Source organism: Muntiacus reevesi, chromosome 3 (genome assembly GCF_963930625.1).
Source record: "Muntiacus reevesi chromosome 3, mMunRee1.1, whole genome shotgun sequence".
NCBI classification, from domain to species: Eukaryota; Metazoa; Chordata; class Mammalia; order Artiodactyla; family Cervidae; genus Muntiacus; species Muntiacus reevesi.
This window is the reverse complement of record NC_089251.1, coordinates 116,314,069-116,341,004: the sequence shown is the minus strand read 5'-3', so window position 1 is coordinate 116,341,004 and position 26,936 is coordinate 116,314,069. Positions and strand designations below refer to the sequence as shown.

Sequence of the window (26,936 nt, the reverse complement as noted above, 5' to 3'; positions counted from 1 at the left end):
ACTTCCTTCCTTCAACTGGACTCCACGAGGAACCAGAGCTTTGGAACCAGCAGCGGCCCCGTGTACCCATTCGCTTCCTTGGGGAGTACAGACAAATTTGGGACACTCCGGGGTTGTTTCTGAAGCTTATCGCAGTAATCTTTCTTTGGATGAAGATCAGATGCCTTACACATGACCTTCAGTCAAGACTGGAAGAAGACATAATTTAAGGAACTGTCTCCGACCTGGATGGAAGGACCTTTCTATCAGGTACTCTTAACTAGCTCATGCCCAGTGAAATTGAAGGGAAATTGACTCTTCAGTTAAATCCCACTTCCAAAGGCCCCTACGCTGGACTGGTCCATAGAGAGGCCTGCTGACCTCAAACTCACCTTAAAACAATGCGCAAACAGAGGAAACTACACTACTCTAGGATGAGAAGAAGATGACATCAGAAGTAGACAGTTAGCCCAAGATGCCAATCTGACTTTTATGATCATTTATGTATTCTTGATTCCTTGGACCTATGCCTATCAATCACATGTTTTCTATCATGGACATGATTCTATGCTAGTTTAAAACTCAATCCAATTGTTGGGTTGTGGCCAACTGCCTGTGCCTATTACTTCTGGGTTACCTTGGTGGATTTCTGTTCTTTAGGGCTCTGATTGGATACCCCCTAGGAAATTTGTTTTAGATGAGTGTTCTATCCTGTTCTATCTATTCATAATAATTCTAGATGGGATCCTCTCACCTGGCCAATTAAAAATACCTGCTCTGAGACTGGCCATAGATTTAAGTTTTCTCTTAGGGTCATTTAAACTCAATCGGAGTGATGAGCTAAGTCTCAATAAAAAATTAACTTCTCATCTATTAAAAGGAAAACTCCTACAATTATGGGGAGGATCTACATGGTTAACACCAGGCTATGGTCATTTAAGTTTAAAGGCTCCTCTATGTTGGGAATGGTTAAATCATGCTAAAAATTATCAACCTGGTAATTATGAGACAAGGCTGGGTGCTTTATGAACTATGCCTCTTATTACCCTTAGAGAGAGTGATTGGTATGGGACTCAGTGGATTTGTGGCACTAATTTATGGCCTTGACATCTACAGGAATGATACGAAGGTGCAGTCTGGGATTCCCATGAATTTAAGGTCATACATGTTAACAAATTACAGGTAACCCCAACCAATCTACCATTGGTATGATCCCAGTGGGTCACAGATCTGTATTCTACTGGTATGACCATTTAGCAGCTTGTGTGTGTGTGCCTTCAATGGGGTTGGAGGATGTAATTGACCATATCTAAGCCTTGACAACTTTCGTAAGCTTTAAATGATAGTAACCGGGCTATTTGGAGAAGGCAATGGCACCCCACTCCAGTACTCTTGCCTGGAAAATCCCATGGATGGAGGAGCCTGGTGGGCTGCAGTCCATGGGGTCGCTAAGAGTCGAACATGACTGAGCAACTTCACTTTCACTCTTCGCTTTCATGCATTGGAGACGGAAATGGCAACCCACTCCAGTGTTCTTGCCTGGAGAATCCCAGGGACGGGGGAGCCTGGTGGGCTGCCATCTATGGGATCACATAGAGTCGGACACAACTGAAGTGACTTAGCAGTAGCATGGGGGAAGGGATAGTTAGGGAGTTTGGAAAGGTCATGTACACACTGCTATATTTAAAATGGATAACCAACAGGATCTAATAATGTATATAGCCCATAGAACTCTACTCAATGTTATGTGACATCCTGGATGGGAGGGGGTTTGGGAAGAATGGATACACGTGGAGGTAAAGAACCCGCCTGCCAATGCAGGAGACTTAGGAGATGCAGGTTCAATCCCTGGGCTGGGAAGATCCCATGGAAGAGGACATGAAAACCGCTCCGGTATTCTTGCCTGGAGAATCCCAAATCCCATGGACAGAGGAGCCTGGCAGGTTACAGTCCATAGGGTCACAGAGTCTGAAGCGACTTAGCATGGCACAGCATGGAGGGTTCCCAGGTTGTGACGTGGCAAAGAATCTGCCTGCCAATGCAGGAGACACAAGAGACGCAGGTTCGATCCCTGGGTTGGGAAGATCCCCTGGAGTAGGAAATAGCAACCCACTCCAGTACTCTTGCCTGGAAAATTCTATGTAGCCTGGCGGGCTACAGTCCATCAGGTCAAAAAGAGTTGGACGCGGCTGAGTGACTGAGTCTGCACACGAGCACAGATACAGGTATGGCTGAGTCCCTTCACTGTTCACCTAAAACTATCACGACGCTGTTAATCCGCTATACCCCGATACAAAAGAAAAAGTTCAAAACAAACAAACAAACAAACCAAAATAACCATTATATTTAAGATGCAATTTTTTAAATAGCACTTCATGTCTTACACAACACTTTTCTCTCCCGGAATGAATGTGTGGAGTGTCTAATCTGAGTACAGCAGTCAGAGCGACCTTTCCACAACGTAAGTGAAATCAAGTCACTCCTCTGCACGAAATCCTCCAAAGTTCCCCATTCAATCCCAAGTGCCTCTCCGGACCTGCAAGGCCCTACACCATCCGCGTCCTGTTCCCTCGGAGTACCCCTCTGCCCGCATATCCTTTGCTCTAGTCCTCACACACAGCATTCCAGCTCCAATGCTCATTCCCAAACATTTAAGGCAAGTTCCTGCCATGAAGCCTTGTGGTACTATTCCCTCTGCTTGGAAATTCTTCCCCCATATATACACATAGCTCCCATTCTCACATTTTCTGATCTCTGCTCAAATGTCACCTTATCAGAGACGCTTTCCTTTATCATTCTATGCACCTCCCCTACTCTTTATCCTCTTATTATTTGATTACTCTCTGTTTCCTCCTCCTAGAACTTAAGGTCCTCGAGAGCAGAGAGTTTACCTGTTTTGTTTACTTATATTCCCAGGTCCCTGAACAGCACTTGAGCGCACAACAGATGCTTAATCAATGCTGTTGAATGAAAGAGTCAAAAATATTAAAAGATATAAGGAAATTGTTCGTTATAAAGAACTAGCAGGCATGACAAGCAGGGAATTAGAACCCCCAAATTTGAGTAAAACAGAATAAAAATCTAATAGGCTATCAAATAAGTGTGTTTAAAATGATCAAAGATAAAAGGTGATGTACACTAGCATATAGTTATGAGCACAGACTCTAGAACCAGGTAGCTTGACTGAAATTCTAGCGCTTTCATTCTAGCTATGTTTTAGCTATGTGAACCTGAGCAATGTATTAATATTTAACCTTTGTAACGCTGTTTCTCTATCTGTAAAACAGAAGCAGAAATAGCATTTATTTCATAGGATTACTGTAAGGATTGAATGAGTTGATGGACTGGGTTGGCCAAAAATTCTTTCAGGTTTTTCTGTAACATCGGCTGGAAAAATCCAAACGAACTTTTTGGCCAACCCAATATCTACAGCACTTGAAACAGTGCTTGGTATGTAGTAAGTACTTCACAAATGCAGTTATTTGTGAAGTACTACTTTAGCTATTCTCCTTTTACTTTATCATTATTATCCACAAGAATGGGGAAAAAAAGAAGAGGTAGGTTTGAAGAGGAATCAAATCAACATATGAAAAATATAAGTAATGAAATTAAAACACCTCATACTGCAAGATGAGTGCCCCATTTGCAACTTCACATTCATATTCCTGGCAGAAAGAAGATGAAAAGACAAAAGGCGATTACCAGGCAATTTTTATCTTTTTTTTTTTTTATTGGGGAAAAAAAAAGGTTTTTCCAGATGCCACATTCAGGGAACTTGCAACTCAATGGCTTGAATCATGTCACCTAGTCTTTAGGTGTGCACTTTCACTAATGGTATATATCAATTTCTACTTCTCAATTTTTGCCAACACTTAATGTCATCAGACTTTTAAAATTCTGCCAATCTTATGGGCATACAATGGTATGCTATTGCTTTTATTTGAATGGACTGAACAACTTTTAATGTCTGTTGACCATGATTAACTGAATTTCCTTGCTCATTACAATGTTGCTAAGTACCTCTGCATAACAACTAACCACCAAAACAGTGTTATACAATAATTAAGTATTTATATAGCTCAAGTGCTTGTGGGTTAGACGGGGCAGCTTGTCTGAAGTGGCTGTGTTAGTACATGGTCTTACATCTTCCTCCTGGGACTAGCAGGCCAGCCTGGACAATTTCTTCTCACGACAATGGCTAAAGGAGATAAACCCAAGTGGAACTACATGAGGTCTCTTAAGACTAAGGCTTGTTAGCTGCCACAGTGTCATATGTACCACATCCTAACAGACTAAAGCAAATCACATGGCCAAATCAAAAGTACAGAGGAGAAGAAATATCTTCTGGTCTGTTAGTGGGAAGAACTGCAAAGTCATACAGCAAAGGGTATGAATGTTGGTAGGGGTCTACACAATATCCTTTCTTATTTTTTAAACTGGGTTATCTTTTTCTTATTGATTTATAGGTATCCTTTATATATGCTGTCTACACAATATCCTTTCTTATTTTTTAAACTGGGTTATCTTTTTCTTATTGATTTATAGGTATCCTTTATATATCCAACAAACTAATCCTTTATCAGTTATAAGTCTTGCAGATATCTTCTCCCATCTGTGGTCTGTCTTTTTAACTCCTTAAAGGTAGAGTTTTTATTAAACAGCAGCTTTTAGTGTTAATATGGTCAAATGTATCAGTCTGTTAATGTGCTTTCTCTATCTTGTTTAAGAAATCCCTATCTCAAGGACATTGAGGTTTTTTAATTAATAAAGTTCTGTTTCTCACTTTTAGGGTTTTAACCTACTGTTGATTTTGCATATGGTATTCTAATATTTTTCATAAAGATACCAATCTTTCTGGCACTATTTATTGAACAGAAAATCCTTTCCCTGCTAATTTGTAATGCTACTTCTGTTATACATCTAGTTTCCATAAATTCATGGGTCTATTTCTAAGCTCCCTTTTTGGTTCAATTCATCTATTTCTCTCCCCCAATACTGCACAGCTTTAATTACTAAAACTCTAAATTGAGTTTAAATTTAAACTCTAAATTTAAACTCAATTGAGAAAACTAAAACTAAAACTCTCCCTCATAAGGCTCCTTCAAATAACATTAAAAAATATGATTGCCTCTTGTTCTTCTATATAAAAATTATGATAAGCGTATCATATTTTACTTTAAAAATATCCTATAGGGATTATTTCTGGAATTGAATTTAGAGATTAATTTATGTGAGACCATACATCTTTATAATACTGAGTCTTTTTCTTAAGAAAATATTCTTTTTTTTTCTTGGCCACACTTCATAGCATGTGGAACTTCCCCAACTAGAGATTGAACCTGTGCCCCCTGCAGTGGAAACATGGAGTCAATCACTGGACCACCAGGGAAATACCTCTAATACTGTTTTATTATCCATGAATATGGTATAATTCACCACTCATTTAGGTCTTCTCTCACATTCTTCAGTAATGTTTCCTTATTTTCTTTATGACCTTGAATGTTTTTTGTTAAGATTTATTTCTGTTGCTTATAGGTTTTCTTGCTATAGTGAATGGGCTAGTAGGCTTCATGGGCTGAGTGGACATGTTGCTAAAATCTTGCCATTAAGAATGATGTTTAGGGGCTTCTCTGGTGGTTCAGTGGTAAAAAAATCCACCTGCCAATATAGAAGACGGGTTTGATCCTTGGTCCAGGGGGATCCCACGTGCCATAGAGCAGCTAAGCCTGTGCACAACTATTAAGCCTGTGTTCGACAGCCACGGAATTGCAACTACTGAGCCCACGGGCAGCAACTACTGAAGCCCATCAGTCCTAGGGCCCGTGTTCCACAACAAGGGAAGCCACCACAGTGAGAAGCCCGTGCACCGCAAGTAGAGAGAAGCCCCTGCTCATCACAACTAGAGAAAAGCCCAAGCAGCAACAAAGACCCAGCACAGCCAAAAATAAAGAAACAAATGAATTAATTAAAAACTGGGGTCATAAATGAGTGCTAACTTGTATTAAATGCGTAGTCTGTATTTATATGCTTTTTTCCTCTTAATCTGGCTATTGGTTTCCTAGGGCTGAGTGTGAAGTTGTTCAGTCGTGACCGACTCTTTGCGACCCCAAGGACTGTAGCCTACCAGGCTCCTCCGTCCATGGGGTTTTCCAGGCAAGAGTACTGGAGTGGGTTGCCATTTCCTTCTCCAGAAGATCCTCCCAACCCAGGGATTGAACCCAGGTCTCCTGCACTGTAGGCAGACGCTTTACCATTTGAGCCGCCAGGGAAGTTCAATGGAGGAGGGCATGGCCATTCCTAGGGCTGCTGCAACAAAATACCATCAACTGGGTGACTTAAAACAACAGAAACAAACTGTCTCACGGTCTGCAGTCTAGAGATCTGAAATCAAAGCCGGCAGGGCCAGGCTCCCTCTGAAACCTTTAAGAGAGGAATCCTTTGCTTTTCTCTGTCTTCTGATGGCCTCAAGTGCTCCTCAGGTTGTGGCTGCAGAACCTCAATCTTTGCTCCATCCTCACAGGGCTTTCTTCTCCCTGTGTGTCTCTGTGTCTCCGCAGGAAGATCTCTCCTGTATCGTCACAATGTCTTCTTATAGGGACCCTAGTCATTTTGAATGAAAGAGCCATACTCGAGTATGACCTCATCTGAATTAATTACACCTGTAACAACCCTGTTTTCAAAAAAGGTACTGTAGGTTTGGACTTCAATATATCTTTTTAGGGGGAACACAATTCAACCCATAGCAATCTATTAAAATGATACATTACACTAATGGATTTTTTGGATATTGAATCATCTTTGCATTCCCGGAATACACACTAACCCAATCTTTATTTTTATACTTATTTAGAAGCTGAAAAGATAAATCTTCTGCTTTTTCAATTCTCCAATAGTATATGGCTAAACTGAGTAGTGGGTTGAATACTGTCCCTCAAAATTCATGTCTACCTGGAACCTCAGAATGTAACCTTGTTGGAAAGAATGTCTCTGCAGATATAATTAGGATGAACTCATACTGGATTACAGTGTGTGTTCTAAGTCACTTCAGTCATGTCCGACTCTTTGTGACCCCACGGACTGTAGCTCTCCAGGCTCCTCTGTCCACGGGATTCTCCAGGCAAGAATAATGGAGTGGGTGCCATGCCCTCCTCCAGAGGATCTTCCTGACCCAGGGATCAAACCCATATCTTTTATGTCTCCTGCACTGGCAGGCGTGTTCTTTACCACTAGCACCACCTGGGAAGCCCATACTGGATTAGGGTGGGCCCTAAGTTCAATGACTGGTGTCCTTACACCAAGAAGAGAGGATGCATAAATACACACAAGAAAGAAAGCCACATGAAGAGGTAGAGATTGGAGTTACACAACTACAAGTCAAGGAATACCTGCAACCACCAGAAGCTGGAAGGATTTTCCCTGGAGCCTTTGGAGGGAGTGTGGCCCTGCTGACACTTTGGTTTCTGACTTCCAATCTCCAGACTGAGAGAATAAATTTCAGTTGTTTTAAGCCACCCACTTTGTGGTGCTTTGTTGTAGCCCACCCTAGGAAGCTAATACAAACTGCACGAAATTGCCAATATCAAACTGTAATAAATAAAAACAGTAATTTCACTTAGTTGACCTAAATCTTGATTTAAAATGAATTGGTGAGGGACTTCCCTAGTGGTCCAGTAGTTGACTCTATGTTGCCAGTGCAGGGGTCCCAAGTTTGATCCTTGGTCAGGGAACTAGATCTCACATGTTGCAACTAAGAGTTTGCATGCTGCAACTAAAGATCCTGCATGTGGCAACCGAGATTGAAGATCTCATGTGCCACAGCTAAGACCCAGCACAGCCAAATAAATAAATAAATATCTTTTAAAAAAGTAAATGAATTGGTGAAAAGGGAAAGTATTTGTTTCCATATTAACATAAGAAGCTGTAGCTATTTAAAAGTTGCTATTCTGTTTCAAACGGCACTTTTGGTTACCAGTCTGTTATATCATTTCCCTTCTGTTTACTCATTATTCTATTCCTACTGCTCCACCTACTCATTTAATACCTTTTTGTGGAAACAGCTCCTCAACTTTTCTTCAGAGGATCAACCTTTCACTTCTTCAGTTCTTATGGGTCTGGAAGATACTCACTCGACTCATCACTCTAGAGGGCAACTTGTGACCTTGACCTGGCAAATCAGAGTACTGCATTCCCATGGTCAGTTATTGGTTTGGGGATGGACATATCAAACAAGGCCACAAAAGGAGGTTAAATCAAAGCAAGTCTTAGCATTTTTTATTGGAGCAACTAGGAAAGAAGACCAATCTAGATATAAGGATGTGAGCCTGGAGCTATGCAGATTTTCTGCCACCATAAGGGAACCTACATGAGACGGGATCAACACTGGGGAAAGCAGAGTAGAGAAATAGAAAGACCAGATCCAATCGACATCATTTTTCTCTAGACCAGAGGCTGGTCATTCATTTCTGTAAAGGGCCAGATGGGAAATATTTCAGGGTTTGTGGGTGTGAAAATGTGATTTATAATAAATATGTATCTTGGAAAAAAAATATGTATTTTGGACTTTGTCCATGGTTCCTGGCTCAGAGTTTTCCAAACCCCTGGAATTTTCTAAGCGGTGAGAGCAATGGGAGCATCTGGCGTTATAATATCTGAAATTATATCAGAGCCATGAAGGCGAAATGGGTATCTTGTTACTTATAACAAGTCCCTTTCAACCATAACTGGGTTTATGTTAATAAGGTGACATTTTTTTGACTATTTATTTGGCTGCACTGAATCTTAGATGTAGCATTCGGGATCAAGTTCACTGACCAGAGATCAAACTTAGGCCCCCTGTATTGGGAGTGCCGGGTCTTAACCACTGGACCACCAGGGAAGTCCCAATAAGGTGACTTTTGGAAGTCCCCTAAAGAATGGGGGATTGCCAGGGAGAACAATTAGTGGATTAACAGTCCCACTTCATGACCTCTGAAGAGGAGAGAGGGACTGGAGGTTGAATCAATCACCAATGGCCAATGATTTAATCAATCACGCCTAGGTGATGAAGCCTCCAAGAAAACCAAGGATAGGGTTCTGAACTTGCAGGCTGGTGAGCCAGAACTCACCCACTTGCCAGCTCCAAACTCCACAGGACAGAAGCTCCTGGTTTCAGCATCTTGTCCTATTGTCTCTCTTCACCCAGTTGTTGCTTCATGACCCTTTGTAATGAACCAGTAAGTTAACTAGTTTTCTGAATTCTGTGATCCACTCTTGCAGGTTAATCAAGGAGGGGGTACTGGGAACCTCTGATTTATAGCCAGTTGGTCAGAAGCATAGGGAACAATCTGATTTGTGATTAGCATCTGAAATAGGGGCACTCTTGTGGGACTGAGCTCTTAACCTGTGGAATTTGATGCTATCCACAGGTAGACAGTGCCAGAATTGAGTTGAGTTAGTGTTGGGAAAATTGCTTGGTTTGGGGGAAACCCCCACAAATCATAGTGGTTCATAGATCTCTTTTACAACTATTCAGCTTCACCACTATGTTGTTCAATTCAGAGCATAAAAACATCTAGACAATATGAGAAGGAATGGGCATGGTTGTGTTCCAATAAAGCTTTATTTACAAAAACAGACACAGACAGGGGACTTCCTTTGCAGTCCAGTGGTTAAGACTCCACACTTACAACACAGGGGGCTCGGGTTCAACCTCTGGTCCGGAACTAAGATCCAACATGCTGTGCAATGTGGCCAAAAACCAAACAAAATCAGACACAGGCTCCTTTCGTTGACCCCAGCCCTAGTCATACAGTAAGCTATATGGATCCTTGAACTTTTAAGTTACTTGAGCCAATAAATGTCCTTTTCCTTAAGTTAATTAGAGGTGGTTTTCCTTTTAACTTGTAACCAAATAATCTCAACTTATGTTATATCTGAAGATTCTGAATTCTTCGTTAACTTTCATCTAACTATTAGTGTAACTATTCTTTAAAATCCATTCTTAACCCTGAAAGGAATCAAAGTTGGTTTCACAGAGGAAAGATAAATTGATGACCAAGTCATTGCCAGTTCTTTTTCAGACATGTCTTATATAAACACTAATTCTATTCTTAAAAGATTTAATAAAAGTTAATTCCTTGGGGGAGAAACAGATTTTCTTTTTCAGTCTAAGTTTCAACAAGAATTTGCTATGCAGGCAATTTGTAGACATTCAAAGTGAGCATCAGTATTGTTAAGAGTTGCAAACAGTAGTCACTGTGTACAAATTTAAACAGGCTCCTCACTGAGAGTTGATGGGGAGTGGGAGGATGTTAACAGTGAAAGTAAAGTGGAAAATTATCTTCTCCTGACTACAGAGACTTGAACACTGTTTTGAAAAGCAGAAGAAAGAACAGAGGACCTCTGAAAAGGCTGAGAGCTGCAGGAATGATTTTAGCAACAGACTGTGTCAAAGGGCAGTCACGTGACTCTTCCCTAAAGTGAAACACCTCAAGTTGGCAGACGAACTCCTAGAGCTATGTACTCCAGTCCTGAAAAGAAAATTATACTTTCAAGACAGGATGGAGACTGAGTTCCAGGGGCTTAATGAAAAGAATCCAATAGATAAAAGGAAGGAGGTAATTCACACACACACACAACTAGGTAACAAACATACCGCAGGAAAGAGAAAGAGAACCATCATGGATGAGTCCAAGTTTTATGGCCTGAGTACTGGCAAAAGGGACTTGCCATTTGTTGAAATGGGAAAGACTAGGTGAGAAACAGGTGGTAGGGGCTGGTACCTGGAGCTCAATTTTGGACATGTTAAGTTTAACGTGTCCCGTTATTCATCTAATAAGAGATGAAGAGTGGGCAGCTGTGCACATAAATAGAGTTAAGAATTTAGGTCCAGGCTGGGGATATAAGATTGGGAACCATCAGCATATAGATGGTATTTACTCAACCATTTAGTCATGAAATTAAATGTGATTACAAAGGAGGAGACTACATAGAACAGATACAAGTCCTTGGCACTCTTAACATTTAGAGAATACAGAGATGAAGAGGACCGAGCAAAGATACCTGAGAGGAAAGCCAGAAAGATAGAAAGAAATACCCTGGAGGGGAAGAAAGTGTTTCAAGGAAGAAAAGGTAGATCAACTGTGTTAGTTTTGGTAAGATGAGGACTAAGGGTTGACCACTGGATTTATCAGCGATGAGTGTGTGTATATATGTGTGTTAGGGTGGGTTTAAGGGAGAATGGGATGAGAGAAACCAGCACACACAACTCTTTTCAACGAGTTTTGCTGTAAAGGGAAAGAGAATCAGGGAGGAAGTGATAGTAAGGGCAAGTGGGGTCAAGGTTGAAGAAGAATTTGAATATTTTGGAAAGAAAAAAAAAGATAACTGAAGAAATAAACTTCCAGATGAAGCAGGAAGAGATTGAGAACACATTAAAATGGTTACTATTAGAAAGGATCAGTGAGGGATGGGAGTAGATGCCCTCTTTGCAATAGGAAGAGAAAGCGACAAAGTGTACAGATACCTGAGAAGGGAGTAGCATGGAGCTCATTACCAATGCCTTTGGTCTCTAAGTAAATATCACTATTTGTGAAAATGATGAGGATGGGGTAATACAGTAGAATTACAGTCATTAAATATAAAAATGTTTATCTGATTTTTAATCTACTCTGATTTATACTTTTCACTCAAATCACAAGATTAAAGTATCACAACATAACCTGAGCTTAACCCATAGTAAATAATAAATATTCAGTGGATTTGTATTGGTGAAACTGTTGCATTGCTAGACTATAGCAACTGACAGGCAGGAGAAAGTGCTGTTTTTCCTAACCTACCCATCTAGGGTTGAGTAAGTTTGTTCTTTGCTCTTGCCAGGTTTTCGTAACTAAGGCAACAGATTTTGGTTTCTGTACTGACCATTTTTACCTATTGCATACCTATTTAAGCCAAACAACTGCCCTTTTGTACTCCGCTATGTTCTGATAAGTAGAGTCTGGGGCTGAGAGTCTGAAATCTCATGACCCAGGATCTTTCATCAGCTAATTTCCTGTAAGATATGCTAAATGGGTCATGATGGAAACAGAAGACCAGAGAAAGAGAGAAATTTCCAGCTTCTAGCTCTCACAGTTGCTATAATAGTAGCAGGATGGGATGATTCTGGACAGCAGCTGAGGCAGATACAGAATCTTTTTGGTGATTCAAGTTCTGATTGAGGTGGCAATTCTTCAGCAGATCCAAGACTGACTGTGTCTTCAGAAGGGCAGCACACGCTTGTGGGTTCAGCTTTAAGGGCTTGTGAACTCTTAAGCCCTTGTGATCTCTGAGTATCATTTCCTTCTTCTTTTTTGTTCCTCCAGCCTCCATCCTCATTTATGCTCTTCCAGGCCTTCCCACACCCTTGCAATTTCCTGTAGCATATTATCTCTGTTTGGAATATCTGGAATAACTTCCATTTTCTGGATAAGACTCTTACTATACAATCTTAACAACAGAAAAGGTCCCAGGAAATAGGCCCTCCGAAATAGGATTTGAGGATTGGTTTGCTGATTATTTGAGCTTGAACAGAGTGATGGGCTTACTGTTGATGGAAAATGGAAATGTAGTGGCATTATGATTACCTACCTCATCACTCATGTTTGCTTAGGACAAAGTCCTATCAAAGGCAATGCTTTGGGAGACCAAGTGGCTGCTGCATTTGACCATCATGATAGTAATGATGACCACAAGGACTTGGGAGGCCATCTGCTTCTGACTGTATTGAAGCACTCACAGAGAGGAAACAATAAGTTCCAGTCTTTAAACTCAATTCACCATCAGAGAATCAAAGAACTTTGACGATGACCCTAAACGAAGCTCTCTGTGAAGTCACATGGTGCATATAGCTAAATATTAGACCCCAAATGTGTGGGTTGCAAAATAACAACACAGGTTGTTTTAACATCCTGACCAAGTCTCTGATGTGACAGGCACTGATGGTGAGAGAGACCCTAAGGCTTGGAATGGGAACATCTGAATAGATTCAGGCAATCTGAGAACCTTGAACCTCTAAATTCCCAAGAGCCTCCCTCACCAAGGAAGCTGCCTGTCCCTCCTAGCCTGAAGAGACCAGCCTTCCTTTTCTTGAAGACAGAAACTCACCTGAGACAACTACCTTGCAAGGAGATACCAATTTTCCTCCAGACACACCTCCCCACTTCTCACTACCACCAGACCATGGCCAGAGTCAGATCCCAGTATTTCCCAGGGAGGATAATGTAAAATTATCATGCAGGAAGAGTTGTTAGTGAGTTAAAGCACTTAGGAAAGTCTCTGAAAATGTTTCACTGGCTGACCACAACTTGAACTCAAGAGTGAACTATATTCAATGAAGTTGAGACGCCAAAAATTCTGGAATGTAGAGGAAGAAACCCAAATGTCCAGAGGACACTTCCTTCACTTAGATATAGACGTTATCATCTGTAGGATGAGGATGACAGGAGAAAAAGTCCTCACTGAAATGGGATGATAAGATCACAGAGTGGTAAAGGTCAAGTGACAGTGGTTAAATGCTGGCAACGACGTGCATATGATTACCATAATATACAGCAGGGATCAAATTGCCAACATTCACTGGATCATGGAGAAAGCAAAAGAGTTCCAGAAAAACACCTACTTTTGCTTCACTATTACACTAAAGTCTTTGTGTGTGAAAAGAGTACATCAAGGCTATATACTGTCACCCTGGCTTATTTAACTTATATACAGAGTACATCATGTGAAATGCCAGGCTGGATGAATCACAAGCTGGAGTCAAGATCACCAGGAGAAATATCAATAACCTCAGACATGCAGATGATATCACTCTAATGGCAGGAAGTGAAAAAGTGAAAGTGTAGTCGCTCAGTCGTGTCCAACTCTTTGCAACCCCATGGACTGTGGCCCACCAGCCTCTTCTGTCCAAGGAATTCTGGCAAGAATACTAGGCAGAAAGTGAGGAGAAACTAAAGAGACTCTTGATGGGGGTGAAAGACGAGAGTAAAAAAGGTGGCTTGAAACTCAAGATTAAAAAAACTAAGATCATGGCATCCAGTCCCATCACTTCATGGCAAATAGAAAGGGAAAAAGTGGAAATAGTAGCAGATTTTATTTTCCTGGGCTCCAAAACCACTGTGGATGGTGACTGCAGCCATGAAATTAAAAGATGCTTGCTCCTTGGAAGGAAAGCTGTGACAAGAAAAGTTAGAACAGCGTACTGAAAAGCAGAGACATCACTTTGCTGATAAAGATCCATATAAGCAAAGCCATGCTATTTCCAGTAGTCATGTATGGATGTGAGAGTTGGACCATAAAAAAAGCTGAGCACTGAAGAACTGATGCTTTCCAACTGTGGTACTGGAGAAGACTCTTGAGAGTTCCTTGGACAGCAAGGAGATCAAACCAGTCAATCCTAAAGAAAATCAACACTGAATATTCATTGGAAGGACTGATGCTGAAGCTGAAGCTCCAGTACTTTGGCCACCTGAAGCAAAGAGCTGACTCACTGGAAAAGACCTTCATGCTGGGAAAGACTGAAGGTAAAAGAAGAAGGAACTGGCAGAGGACGAGATGGTTAGATAGTATCACTGACTCAATGGATATAAATCTGAGCAAACTCTGAGAGATAGTGGAGGACAGAGAAGCCTCGCATGCTGCAGTCCATGGGGTCACAAAGAGTCGGACATGACTTAGTGACTAAACAACAGCAGGGATGGATCTTTAGTGATGGCTAACTGATCTTGTCATCTCTGGGAACTGTCTAAACAAACAGCTTACTAAAGTATTAACTTGGTCTATATAACAAAAAACCAACCAACCACCAAACAGAAACTCTAGGTCTACTGAGCAGGACTCTGACTTGGTTTGCCATATTGGAGTATGATAGCCTGCCATCCATACCTCAGACCTAAGCTGCTTTAGAGAACTGGATTTATAGAACATTTGATTAAAGAAGGACACTATATTCCCACAAGTACATATTAAAAATCTCCTCCAAGTCTTCCTCAAGGGACCTGAAATAATGTCCTAGTAGGGCATTGCTAAATGAATGCAAGTGAAGCCATTTATGAGGATGACTGAACACTAGGAGAAAGGAACTATCTAGATCTTTCAGGGACTGCGAGATACTGGTTCTGAATGGGCATTAATCCCCGGGTATCCAAAACGCCATTGTGATCCACCAATCAAAGTAGGCATTTATTGAGGCAGTGTTAATGGAGTTCTGGCCTGTGTCTATCTCACCCTATGGTTATTTTTCCTATTTTTGAAGTACATTTCCAAAAGCCCTAATTAGCAACTGGCAAAAGCCCCACTGTAGCTCCCTGATCATGGTATAGGGGTTACTATGATAAGGGGCTTCCCTGGTAACTCAGCTGGTAAAGAATCCACCTGCAGTGTAGGAGATCCCAGTTTGACTCCTGGGTTGGGAAGATCCACTGGAGAAGGAATAGCCTATCCATTCCAGTATTCTTGGGCTTCCCTGGTGGCTCAGAGGTAAAGAATCCACTTGCAATGTGGGAGACCAGGGTTCAATCCCTAGGTTGGGAAGATCCCCTGGAGAAGGGAATGGCTACCCACTCCAGTATTTTTGCCTGGAGAATTCCATGGACAGAGAAGCCTGGGGGGCTACAGTCCCTGGGGTTGCAAACAGTCAGACACAACTCAGAGACTTTGGAACAAACAAAAATTCTTAACTTTCCTTTCCTACCAGCATAAACCAAAACCAACACTAAATCCCTTGGAAATATACAGAGATTACTGCCACCATCAAAGGCTTCAAAGATATTAGGATAGTGATTCCTATCACTTTGGCATTTAATCTGCCTCTCCGGCCTCTGCAGAAGGTGGACAGGTCTTGGGTACTGACTGTAGATTTTAGTATGCTTGTTCGTCCTTCAGTCGTGTTCATCTTTTTGTGACTGCATGAACTGTAGCCCACCAGGCTCCTCTGTCCATGGAATTTTCCAGGCAAGAATACTAGAGTGGGTTGCCATTTCCTTCTCCATTAGTATGCTTAGTCACTGGGTAATTCTGATTGTAGCTGTTGTTCCAGATGTGATCTTTCTATTGAAGCAAATCAACATGGTACCAGGCCCTTGGAATATAGTCATTGACTTAAGAGATGTTTCGTCTCTACATGGATCAGCAAGAAACACAAGTAGCAGTTTGTTTTCACCTGTCAGGGGCAACAGTTCACTACATTGATATTATAATGCTGATTGGACATAATGAGAAGAAAGCAGCAAGTATCTTGGATACTTTAGTAAGAAAAATGTGTGCTAGAAGGTAGGAGACAAACACCATGAAGACAGAGTTTTGCCTCCTCATCGACATTTTCAGTGGTCAAATAATCTGGGACATGTTGGGATCAGTCCAATCTAAAGTGAAAGATAGGACTTCCCTGGGGGTCCAGTGGTTAAGAATCTGCCTGTCAATGCATGGGATGTGGGTTTGATCTCTGGCCCAGAAAGATCCCAGATGCCTCAGGGCAACTAAGCCCATGAGCCACAACTACTGAGCCTGTGCTCTGGAGCCTGCAAACCGCAACTACTGAGCTCATATGCAGCAGCTACTGAAGCCCATGCACCCTAAAGCTCATGCTCCACAACAGGAGAAACCACCAGAATGAGAAGCCCATGCACTGCAACTAGAGAGTAGCCCCTACTCTCTGCACTAGAGAAAGTCCTCACACAGCAATGAAGACTCAGCACAGCCATAAATAAATAAATATTTTTTAAAAGACTTGTATCTAGAATATATAAAGACTTCAAAAAACTCAATAATAGGACAAACAACTCATTGGCAAATGAGTTGAACTGATATTTCACTAAAAGATACACAAATTAGCATATGAAAAAATGTTCAATATCATTAACCACTAGGGAAACACACAATGAACAATGAAATGTCATTATACACCCACTGTAATGGCTAAAACTAAAAAGATTGACAGTACCAACTGTTGACAAGGATGTGGGGAAACTGGACCACATACACTGCTGGTGGGAATATAAAATGGTACAATTACTTTGGAAAACTGTTTAGCAGTTCCAGTAAAGTTAAACCTACTCCAGGACCCAAGAATTCCATTCCTAAGTATTTATCCTAGAGAAATGAAAATATATGTCCACAAAGAAGTTAGTATAAGAATTTAGAGCAGCTTCACTCACATTCGTCCTCATTTAGAAAGAAATGTCCATCAACTGGTGAATAGATAAATGGTGGTACATCCATACCAAAGAATAGCAGTGAGCAACAGAAAAGAACAAACCTCTGATATACAAAATGACATGAATGAATCTCAAAAGCATTAGCCTCAACAAAAAAAGCTAGATACAAAAGAGTCAATAGTGTGTGATTCCAGTCACATAAAATTCTAGAAACAGGCAAGACTAATGTAGAGTGACAGAAAGGAGACTGATAAAAGGCATTGGGTGGTGGGGTGGAGAAGATAAGAGGGAAGTTCTGGGTGATAGACATGTTCTATCTTCTTTATGGTGACTGTTACACATGAATACATATCAAAACCCATTGAACTTGTACACTTAAACACAGTACCGCTTATTGTATGTAAACTATACTTTAATAAAGTTAAAAAAAAAAAACAACTCCTAGGAACAAGAGAATATGTGAAGATATCCAGTATAAAACACACAAAGTGAACACACAAAAATGAGTAGCTAGCTATCCAATGCAATGGAAGGTTCTTGCAAAATTGTTTAAATTAAATATCTTAAGAAATATGCAGGAAGTTTAAGAAGCATATGATAAAACTCTATAAGGAGGGTCATAAAAGAACACTTGAATAACAGACTAATGCCTTAACTTTCTGGCTCTGCTTTTACCAGAGGGATCTGCTAAAATATAAGTCATGTTGTATCATTCCTCTTCTCAACACTTCCAGAAGTTTTCTTTTCAGAAAGAATTCCAAAATCATGACCCTCATCTAAAAGGACTGCAAGATCCTTCCTCCCATCCTCTACCTGCCCCTAGCTCTAGCCTCAATGGTTTTGATGTTTCCCAATGTGCCAATGCACTCCTGATAGTCCTTGTGTCAGGAACCTTCCTCACCCAGATCTTCACATAACTTGTTCCCCAACTTTAAACAAATCTTTGCTTCAAAATCACTATTAGAGGTTACCTTGGCAAGTTCATCTTTAGTATGGGAAGTTTCAGTTGATCACTATGACTCAACAGCTGTTGTCATAGAAACTATGTCATAGTTTAGAAACCAGGAGAAAAGATAAAAGTGAAAAATGATAGTTGTCTTCTGATATTGAAGAAGAACTACGTGGAAGAGGAAGCTCTTCCTCTAGAAGAGGAATTATTCTTCTAGAAGCTCCGGTAGGCGAGTCCTCTGGCCTGATCACTAGAACATTAAGTTCCACAAGGCCTGACTGTTTAGCATCCTTAACACAGAGCATGTCTGGCACACTGGTGCTCAGTCATATTTGTCGAATAAATGTTTTCATGTGGTTCTGAAAAGCAAAAATGGACCAATGGATAGGACTAAAAGGAGGCAGATGTTAACTCAAGATGAAGAACAGTTTCTTAAAAATGAGAACTTGATGGGATTTTTTGAACTCAGGTGTCTTGATCTAGTGCCTTCATATTTATATGCAAGCAAACAAAAGAGTTCCAGAAAAACATCTATTTCTGCTTTATTAACTATGCCAAAGCCTTTGACTGTGTGGATCACAATAAACTGTGGAAAATTCTGAAAGAGATGGGAATACCAGACCACCTGACCTGCCTGTTGAGAAACCTGTATGCAGGTCAGGAAGCAACAGTTAGAACTGGACATGGAACAACAGACTGGTTCCAAATAGGAAAAGGAGTACGTCAAGGCTGTATATTGTCACCCTGCTTATCTAACTTATATGCAGAGTACATCATGAGAAACGCTGGGCTGGAGGAAGCACAAGCTGGAATCAAGATTTCTGGGAGAAGTATCAATAACCTCAGATATGCAGATGACTCCAACCTTATGGCAGAAAGTGAAGAAGAACTAAAGAACCTCTTGATGAAAGTGAAAGAGGAGAGTGAAAAAGTTGGCTTAAAGCTCAACATTCAGAAAACTAAGATCATGGCAACATGGTCCCATCACTTCATGGCAAATAGATGGGGAAACAGTGGAAACAGTGGCTGACTTTATTTTTCTGGGCTCCAAAATCACTGCAGATGGTGATTGCAGCCATGAAATTAAAAGACGCTGACTCGTTGGAAGGAAAGTTATGACCAACCTACACAGCATAATAAAAAGCAGAGACATTACTTTGTCAACAAAGGTCCAGTTTTTCCAGTGGTGATGTATGGATGTGAGAGTTGGACCATAAAGAAAGCTGAGCACTGAAGAATTGATGCTTTTGAACTGTGGTGTTGGAGAAGACTCTTGAGAGTCCCTTGGACTGCAAGGAGATGCAACCAGTCCATCCTAAAGGAGATCAGTCCTGGGTGTTCATTGGCAGGACTGATTTTGAAGCTGAAACTCCAATACTTTGGCCACCTGATGCGAAGAGCTGACTCATTGGAAAAGACCCTGATGCTGGGAAAGATTAAGGGCAGGAGGAGAAGGGGACGACAGAGGATGAGATGGTTGGATGGCATCACCAACTCAATGGACATGGGTTTGGGTGGACTCCGGGAGTTGGTGATGGACAGGGAGGCCTGGCGTGCTGCAGTCCATGGGGTCGCAAAGAACTGGACATGACTGAGCAACTGAACTGAACTGAACTGAACTGAAACTAAGGTTTGGAAAGTCTTAAGTCGGTGGTTATTTTACTGCTTATCTCAGTCCACTAGTGGGCTGTGAAATCAATTTATTGTGTACAAGTAGGATTTTAAAGAACACAAAATAGAATTTAAAATATTAGAGCTTATTGCAAGTAATAAGAATTTACATGAATTTTTTTACATGAATTTACTACTACTACATGAATTTTTACATGAATTTTCTGTTTCAGATAGAGAGATAGATTAATATACAGAATCCCAGGTGTGTATTAGGTCAACATGTGCTGTGTTTAGTCGCTCAGTCGTGTCCAACTCTTTGGGATCCCATGGACTGTAGCCTGCCGGTCTCCTCAGTCCATGGGAATTCTCCAGGCAAAAACACTGGAGTGAGTTGTCATGCCCTCCTCCAGGGGGTCTTCCCAACCCAGGGATCAAACCCAGGTGTCCAGGCCAATTCTTTACCAGCTGAGCCACCAGGGAAGCCCAAGAATACTGGAGTGTGTAGCCTATCCCTTCTCCAGGGGATCTTCCTGACCCAAGAATTGAACCAGGGTCTCCTGCATTGTAGGCAGATTCTTTACCAGGTAAGTCCTGGTCAAGATGTAAAATGTAGTATTTCTTACTGTTTTGGTAAAAAAAGAAAAAAAAAAACTGTTTTGAGTAATACCAGGTTACGCTGCTCAACACAGAATTTGCCCCCTTGCAAAGTAACGAGTTCTATTTGCAGTTGAGATGGAGGTAGAATGTCATTGATTTAGGATGGAAACACTTGGGGAGCGGTGGCACTAGATGATGTTAGGAATTTATATTTTTTTATTACATTTGTGTATATTTTCCAAAATCATCGTACATCCTTTTAAAAGTAGTTTTATATATATATATATATGAAACATACTTTACAATAGAAATTTAAAATGGAGATGAGATGGTTTCTGTAGGTTAACACTGAACACCATTTGTACTGTAATCCAAGGCAAAAAACAAAACAAAACGGAAAAGTACAAACAATTTATATAATACTTGCAACATTTGCCCACTATGAAATGAGCATTTTTCTGGCGCTAACTTCTAGGAGGAATCTGTATGTGAATTCTTCTGAGGGCATTAAATGTCATTATACAGAATATTTGGACCAATACAATAAACTTCCTAACTGGTCTCCTTGCCTTTTATCTTTTACCCTTCAATCCATCCTGAAGTATGTGATCTTTCCAGATTCTCCTGTTTAAAATTCTTTAGTGCTCCTTCCTGCCTCCTTGATAGAGTCCATATTTCTACAAATGGATTTAATACCCCTTGGGACCCAACTTCTGCCAATCTCTGTATGCTCATCTTCCAGCTACCTACCTCCCACTCTGAAGATCTATGCCATTCCCAGGCACATTATACCCTTCACGCTGCCAAGCTTTTTATATATTGTTCCTATGCTACAATAAAACCACCCTTCTCAGTCTGAGAAGCTCTTACTCTTCCTTCAGAGTCAGCTCAAACACAGCATCGTTTGGGAAGCTTTCCTTGACTTTCCTGGGTTCATGCTAATTGCTATTTCTTCCAGGACCCACTGCACTGTGTACATGTACGCCATGGCAATTGCTGGGATGCATTTTATTTGCCTGCCTGGATATGTGTTTCCCTTCTACACTGTAATAATCATACGAGGAGAGACCACGTCTATGTGTATGGTGGTGGTGATTTAGTCGCTCAGTTGTGCCCGACTCTTTGCGACCCATGGACTGTAGCCAGCCAGGCTCCTCCGTCCATGGGATTTTCCAGGCAAGAATACTGGAGTGGGTAGCCATTTCCTTCTCCAGGGGATCTTCCCCACCCAAGGACTGAATCTGGGTCTCCTGCATTGCAGATGGATTCTTTACCAACTGAGCCACCAGGGAAGCCCAGCCTTGATTTAATGTTTGAGACATTCAATAAATATCTTCACTAATGTCTTTACTGAACTAACAAGGTTCTTTTTTTTTAATTTACTTTTAAGTGGAAGATAATTGCTTTACAATGTTGAGCTGGTTTCTGCTGTACAACAGTGCGAACCAGCTATAAGTAGACATATATCCCCTCCCTCTCAAACCTCCCTTCCACCCCGCATCTCATTCCACCCTTCTAGGTTGTCATGAGCTCCCTGTGTTATATAGCAACCTCCTGCTATTTTACATACGGTAATGTATATGTTTCAATGTTACTCTCTCAATTTGTCCCACCCTTTGCCACCCCCTGCCATATCTATACGTCTCTATTACTGCCCCGCACACATACAATGGAATATTACTCAGCCATACAAAGGAACAAATTTGAGCCGGTTCTAGTGAGGTGGATGTTATACTAGAGCCTGTTACACTGAGTGAAGTCAAAAAGAAAAAAACAAATATGTATATTAATGCATATATATAGAATCTAGAAAAATGGTAATAATGAACCTACTTGCAGGGCAGGAATAACAAAGGTTATTTACATGACTTTCCCTATATCCTGACTTTAAAGTCAAGGACATTCTATAATTACTTCAATGAAAACATTTCAAAGGCAAACTAAGCCAATACGTTTTGAGTACGCTGTTCTTTAGAATTTTCTCTTGACATGGGGTTCAAGCTGATTAGTTATCACCTTTTTTGTGTGTCCCCATTGTGAACTACACATAACTTTACTGTGACACCTTTCACACTAATTTTTGTACCTATCTTTTCCTATAAACTCTTTGAAGGCAGGTATAGTCATATTCATTTTATTTTTTTAATCTCCATTTTATGGCACAGAGTCTGGTCTATAATCTATTAAAAGTTTGTTCCTGATAAAAATATATCTATTATAGCCCCAAACCTAGCATTTAATAGAAGTTACCCAGTAAAGTCAGCAACAGAACAAGGATGCCATCTATTCCCACTACATATTATTTAACATCATTCTGGAGACATTAGCCAATGCAATAAGACTTGAGAAAGAAACTAGAGAAAGGAGAACTAGAAAGTACGAGGTGAAATTATCACTGTTTATGGATATGCCTGTATACTTGGAAAATGATAGAGAATCAACTGTAAAATTACCACAAACAATAAGAGTATTAACAGGGAGTAGGAGATTATGAAATTCATATTAGAAATCATTATCATTAACTTATATATATATGTATATATGTGCAAAAAAAACCATACCAGGTAAGAAATATAATGAAATAAAGGACTCCGGTTTTCAACAACATTAAAAATACAAAATACGGAGGAATAAATTTAACAAGAAATGCATAAGACTCATGAAAAAAACTAAGGACATAAGAGAAGACTACAGAAAATCAAACTCTTTGAATAAGAACGCTCAACATATTACGATGCCAATTCTTCCTAAGTCATTTTATAATATAACATGATCATAATAAAAATACCAGTAGGTCATTTTAAGATCAATACAAGTTGATGCTAAAGTTTTATGGAAAAATAAATATACAACAGCCAGTTAAATTTTGAAAAAGAATGAAGAGAAAGAATTAGCACCAACAGACATTCAGTTATATTATATACTTCATCAATAAATAAAACTGTGATGCTGATGATAAAGACAAAGACAGACCAGTGGAGTATACTAGGAAATCCAGAAAAGTACCCCATTATCTGCAGGAATTTAACATATGATGAACCTGTGGTAAAAAGATGAGCAATTTACTAAGTGACATTGGGACAACTTTTAGCCTTCTGGAAAAAAAAAATAAGCTGGATTTACACCTCCATCTCATACCAGGATGAATGCCATATGGATCAAAGACTTAGGTGTGAAAATAAGTCCATAAAAGTGCTAAGAAAATATATAGAAGGTTTATAAACTCAAACTGGGAAAGGCCTTTATAACCATGACTCAAAATACAAAAGCCATAAATGACTGATACGTGTGACGACATAAAGATAAAACAAAATTCTGTATGACAAAATATACTACAAAAAGGCGAAAGACAAATGACAACACGGCAAAAACATCTATTAGAGAAATGGCAATCTCCATAATATACACTAAGCTTCTAAGAAATTGACTAGAAAAGAATGAACCTAAGAAAAAATAAGGCAAAGGACAGTTCACAGAAAAAGAAATACAAATATCAGATGAAGGGATGTTCAACCTCAGTCATAAAAATATAAATGCAAATCAAAACTATATTGATGTTTCATTTTTCCTCTCTCAAATGAGCAACAAAATCCAAACATTTGATAATATTGATAAGACTGTGGGAAAGTAAGCACTTTTAATCTTGACTGGTAGGAATATAAATTGGTGTCACTCCATGGAGGGCAATTTGGCAACAGTTTTCAAAATTATGAATGCATATATTCTCTGACCAAGCAACTTCACTCCTGGGAATTTATCCTACAGGTATACTAGTACATGGGGCTTCCCAGGTGGCAAAGGAGTAAAGAATTCGCCTGCCAATGCAGGAGACGCAAGAGATATGGGTTTAATCCCTGGGTCAGGAAGATTCGCTGGAGGAAGAAATGGCAACCCAGGCCAGTATTCTTGCTTGGGAAATTCCATTGACAGAGGAGCCTGGCGGGCTATATAGTCCATGGGGTCGCAAAGAGTCGGACACGACTCAGCAACGAAGCACCAGCTCTAGCATACTGGTACACGATCAAAGTGACACATGCGCATAGTTACTCACTGCAGCGCCGTCTAGAATAGCTAAAGACCAGAAAAACGTCCATCGGTAGGGGAGGAAAGTCATACAGAAGATGGCTAAGATACAAACATGACACATGATACACACAGTTAAGTCTTTTTAAAAAGCAAGGAACACACACACACACAAAATATAAGGGAAAAAAGTGGAAACTCTGGAAAACCAGGATGGTGGTTGCTAACTGGAGGCAAGGTGGGATCTGGGAGACAGAAGCAAAGATGGAGAGGAGACGTTATATGGTATACTTTTTTAATATTCTGAGTTTGGAATCATATGAATATATATTAAAATTTTTTTAAGTGTGTCAAGTGGGTGAAATATTAACTATCAGTCTCACATGTATTCAGATCTAGGTTGTAATTCATGATTAAGATATCTTGGGAGCTCACAGAGTAATGATATTTTGTGTCTACTTATGTCAAGATTTATGTGCCACATGAACAAGTGACAAGATCACATTCCATTATGAAATATCAAGAGGTTATATTTCTTGGGAGAAAGAACAAACCAAGTGAGTGTCAGGTGAACAAACAGCTATACTATTGCAATTGTCAATCTGCTTACTGGTCTGAACACAGTGATGATGGCAGGAATGGGAAGGAAGGAAAAGATACAAATGAACTGAATGGGAAATAAATCCACGGGTCTTGATGGCTGATTGAAAAATTCTACTGTGTATGTTCAGAGAGCCCCACTGCAGTCTCCAGAGCTTTTCTAACTCTTATTCGACTTGCCTAATTGTACCAAAGTGTACCATGATTTGTAATTGGCTGTGGAAGGCTAGAAAGAAAGAAAGAGAATCCAGTGATTTTGTGCTTAGCAGTTATCACTAACAGAACTTAGAAAGCCAGAAGGAAAAAAGCCAAGTTAGGGAAAAAGCAATGAATTAGGTTTTAAGTACATGGTGTCTGATACAAGTGGGAAATCAGGTAGCCGTGGCCAGAGGGCTACTGGAAATCCTAGTATGAAGTTCAGAGGGGGCGTCAGACTTGAAGGTGGTGATGTGGGAGAGATCTGCAAATAGAGAAGAAGAGGCTCAGAGGAAATACGGGCAGAGAGGAGAAGCTGGAGTACTGCCCTGACTGTGGAGCAGAATGGGGAAGAGAAGGCAGAGATACAGACAGAGAAATACAAGAAGAATCAGGAGAGCATGTGACATGTACACCGAGGGTGAGGAGCTTTAGGAAGCAGTGAAGGGGTCTACACATTGAGAAATGAAAGAGCCACGGCAATAATAATAGCAATGAATCCTGACACACAACAACCTAGAAGGTAGACAGTATTGTTAGCTCCATTTTACAGAAAAGAATATTAACCCAGGGAATTCCCTGGTGGTCCAGTGGTTAGGACTCTAAGCTTTCACTGCTGAGGGCTGGGGGTTCAATCCCTGGTCAAGGAACTAAAATCCCCTAAGCTGCAGTGAAGCCTAGAGAAAAAAAAAGTGGGGGCGATATTAATTCAGAAAGTGACTTCAAAGCTGCAGGATGTAACTGGTAAGCTATAGTCCTTCATGGTGGTCTTGGGAGAGCTGGGAGATCAGAGTTCTGCCACTAAATTAGCTATATGTGCAGGGACAAGCAACTTCACCTTTCTAGGTTTCATTTCCTTCTCTGCAAATTGAGGGGATTGGTCTAGATAATCTTAGCTCTTATGTAATGAGGTTTTGATTAAAGCCGAGTGGAAGAGGGACTTCCCTGGCAGTCCAGCAGTTGAGAATCCACCTTACAATGCAGGGGACTTGGATTTGATCCCTGACTGGGGAACTAAGATCCCACATGAACTGCAACTACTGAGCCCGTGAACTCTGGAGTGCATGGGCCACAACTAGAGAATCAATGTGCCACAACTAAGACTCAACACAGACAAATAAATAAATAATTTTTTTAAAAAAGGCAGCATGGTAGAGATATATACACATAAGATGGGCAATGAACTGAAAATTTAGTCATAAGTGAGCAGGGAGACCTGGCCAAGATCAGAATGCTGAATGTTTTACATAGTGAATTTTCAAGCAATAAACCCATAGTCTGATATATAAAATCTATAATTGAAAAACTCTTTTTATCTATATATTTCAGTTAGGTATAATATCAACAATTAAAATTTTTCATACCTGGAAATTTATAAATACTGTTCTTGAAACCCTGCTAAGCTGGTTGAATAGAATAAAAATGGAAGAGTCCAAGTGACGCAGTCTGTATATGAAGGATTGTCCTGTAGAGAGAGAAAAGAGCTATTTATAATAAACATTTGTAATAAGAGACAGAAATGACTGCTAAGGTACATAAATATTTATGGAAATAAATTATATAGGAGCATTTATCAAGTATCATTTCTTTAGAATGTAAAAACAGATCATCTAGCACAGAATATTAGTTAATGGGAATCCTGAACCTCTTAATATTAAAGTCTGTAATAAAGATTTCCAAAATTAAAATATATTATGGCAGACTGAAAGCAAACATACTTTTCAACTTTAAGAATAAAATAAACTTTTTAAGACAACAGCTGTTCAAAGGCAGGCCAACAGATGAAATACCAAGACAGCAACATATGTTCTATT

The 26,936-nt window shown here is 40.2% G+C and overlaps 1 protein-coding gene across 2 annotated transcripts in view; it reads right to left on the bottom strand.

The window, feature by feature from the left end:
- Window positions 1-26,936, bottom strand: part of ZBTB8A (zinc finger and BTB domain containing 8A) — a 60,822-nt gene that overhangs the window by 20,461 nt on the left and 13,425 nt on the right. The window contains exon 2 of one of the 2 annotated variants that reach the window (XM_065930307.1): window positions 26,487-26,587. The gene's annotated coding sequence lies outside the window, so the exon portion shown is untranslated. Of the gene's footprint in view, window positions 1-2,870; window positions 2,939-26,486; window positions 26,588-26,936 lie in introns of those variants that run through there. The other variant, XM_065930308.1, reaches the window with a different exon arrangement.